Source organism: Misgurnus anguillicaudatus, chromosome 21 (genome assembly GCF_027580225.2).
Source record: "Misgurnus anguillicaudatus chromosome 21, ASM2758022v2, whole genome shotgun sequence".
Taxonomy (NCBI): Eukaryota; Metazoa; Chordata; class Actinopteri; order Cypriniformes; family Cobitidae; genus Misgurnus; species Misgurnus anguillicaudatus.
This window is the reverse complement of record NC_073357.2, coordinates 14,716,203-14,718,960: the sequence shown is the minus strand read 5'-3', so window position 1 is coordinate 14,718,960 and position 2,758 is coordinate 14,716,203.

Below are 2,758 nucleotides of genomic sequence, written 5' to 3'. Positions count from 1 at the left end.
TGTAACTGCATATAAATACTATTATGTTTATGAATTAAATATCTGTTATAAATTAAAAATGTGTTGTTGATCTACTTTTAAAAATGAAAAGTAGTTGAATGCAATGGAGAATGTCTATTTTCTATTAATTGTTAACATGAAAACCAAGCATAACAAACAGCAACATAAAATGAGGATTCATAACATATTAAATGTAATAATTCTCAAATAAACACAAAAATGCCATTGAGTCTTTGTGTGTTTGCTCATGTTGATTGTTGCTCTCTTTAACAAAATGCAGACAAATAAAGCCAGTCACATGACTTGCGGGAACTTAAATGTGGTTAAATAGTGTAATTCACAACAAAGTTATGTTGTGTAATCCAGAAAGGAAGTCCACATCAGGTGTGTTAATCTGCAAGCATGGGCAATCCGGCTAAATTGATTAAATAAACCATTATGGTACAGTTGTTAAAGGGAGCTGGTTTGCATGGGACATGTCAGTGGATGCTTGTGTTCACTTGTGTCTTAAAAGGTGTAGCCATAGTGACCATGTAATCTTTGGCTGGGTTTACACTTTGCATATTTTTTTTTTTTTTTTTTTTTTTGCATCATTTCTGCATCACGCAGATCGGATCATCAGTATATCAGGACACAGCGCGTTTACATTTGTCAACATAAAAGTGGCTTCTGTAACTGGATGCGTGATTGGATACCGTGCAGGAAGACGTGCTGGATGAATAGCTGTCAATCACAAATGGCTACAGCTGTTGTTAGCCACATGACGTTTTATGTCACTAACACCCAAAGTTCATAAACTCAAGATAATGTCAACATATCAAGGAACCACAAGCATGCGCGGTGCCATGGTAAATCATGGAAAAAACAGTGAAACCTTTCAAAGGAACTGCAAGTGAACAATAAATTATCAGCTCTTAATGTGTTTGCTAGTAATTGTGTTATGTTTTAAATGACAAAACGTGATGTTTTGCCATGAAAACCATATAACGGTCTATTAAAAACTGCTGTTTACTTGCAATAGAAAACTTTTCACCTTATCTGCGATCAACATCATCCACGGTTTTTATCAAAAGCATATCACCCTGTATTGTAGTAAGTGGCAAACAAATAAAAATTGACTTGACTTTGTTACTTTCACATGTTGTTGTGTTCTTTTAAAATAAAGCTATTCAAGGATTGAAGTGCCTCCGCATGTGTTATTTATTCACAGTGCATTTCAGAGTGTTTTATGTTATGATAGTGAAAACATAACATATTTGGCGACGAGGTGGATTAATTTTCCACAGAGCTACCACAGTGAATCGTGAGTAGTTAGGCGGATTTAAACTTTTCTTTGCGTAGCTGAAGTGACATAGGTTAGCTAAAATGGCTGTTACCATAGGCCATATGGAAGCTTTTGATGAAAGTGTCGAACCATGGACCACCTATATTGAGAGATTTGAGCACTTTATAGAAGCTAACAGCATTGATGTCGACAAGAAAGTACCTGTGCTACTAAGTGTAGTCGGAGGGAAAACATATGGATTACTCCAAAGCCTGATTGCGCCAGAAAAGCCGAGAGAGAATAGTTTTAAGCACATCACAGACACGCTACAGCAACATTTTTCCCCGAAGCCCCTGATCATCGCGGAACGTTTTCGTTTCCACTGGCGGAATCAAGAGGAGGGTGAGTCGGTGACACAATATGTTGCAGTGCTTAGAGGACTTTCAGAACACTGTGAATTTGGGGGACATTTGGATGATGCACTTCGCGATAGATTTGTGTGTGGTTTAAAGAGTGAGGCTACACAAAAGCGCTTGTTGACTGAAACTACACTGACGTTACAAAGAGCGGTGGAGCTGGCGGTCTCCATGGAAACAGCATCACGCGAAGCACACCAACTTAGCGGATCACTGACGGTAAATGCATTGTCTTTATTAAAGAATAAGACCGCAAACAAATGTAAACGATGTGGTAAGGACAACCATAGTGATGATGACTGTTGGTTTAAGGACAAAAATTGTAATACATGTGGAAAAAAAGGCCACATCAGTCGTGTTTGCAGGAAGAGTAACTATGACAGAAAAACAAAGAGTGGGAACAGAGCAAAAGCTGCACGACAAATAAAAAAATCTGGACAGAAAGGCTATGTAAAGAAAGAAAGAAAGTGTGCACCACGTTGATGCTGAGGCAGCATCCAGTGATGATGAAACAGACTCTGAGTTAGCTCTGTATAAACTGTCACAGCCAGGAGAAAAGTCCAGTATCATTGTGAAACCAGAAGTTGAAGGAATACCACTTGAAATGGAACTGGACACAGGTGCAGCAGTGTCTTTGATTTCAACAGAGACTTATAACAAAATATTGAAACACCTGCCCTTATGCTCAACTGACATTGTTCTTCGAACATACACAGGACAAGCATTAAACCCTGAAGGTGTAATTGATGTTCATGTAAAAATGGGCAAACAGACAGCTGTACTTCCTTTGTATGTCGTGCATGGCGATTATCCACCTGGAAAGAACTGGAAAGAAATAAAAACAGTTAAATTGAAGACGCTAGGAGCTGTTCTGGAGAAACATGCAGCTGTTTTCTCTAAACAACTGGGAGAAATGAAGAGCATTAAAGCTAAAATAACATTGAAGCCTGAGCACAAACCCAAGTTTTGTCAGACCAGAGTTGTTCCATATGCTCTGCGTCCAAAAGTCGAAGAGGAGCTAAACCGTCTCACTGAAATAGGTGTATTGTCACCTGTACAGTACAGCGAATGGGCTACC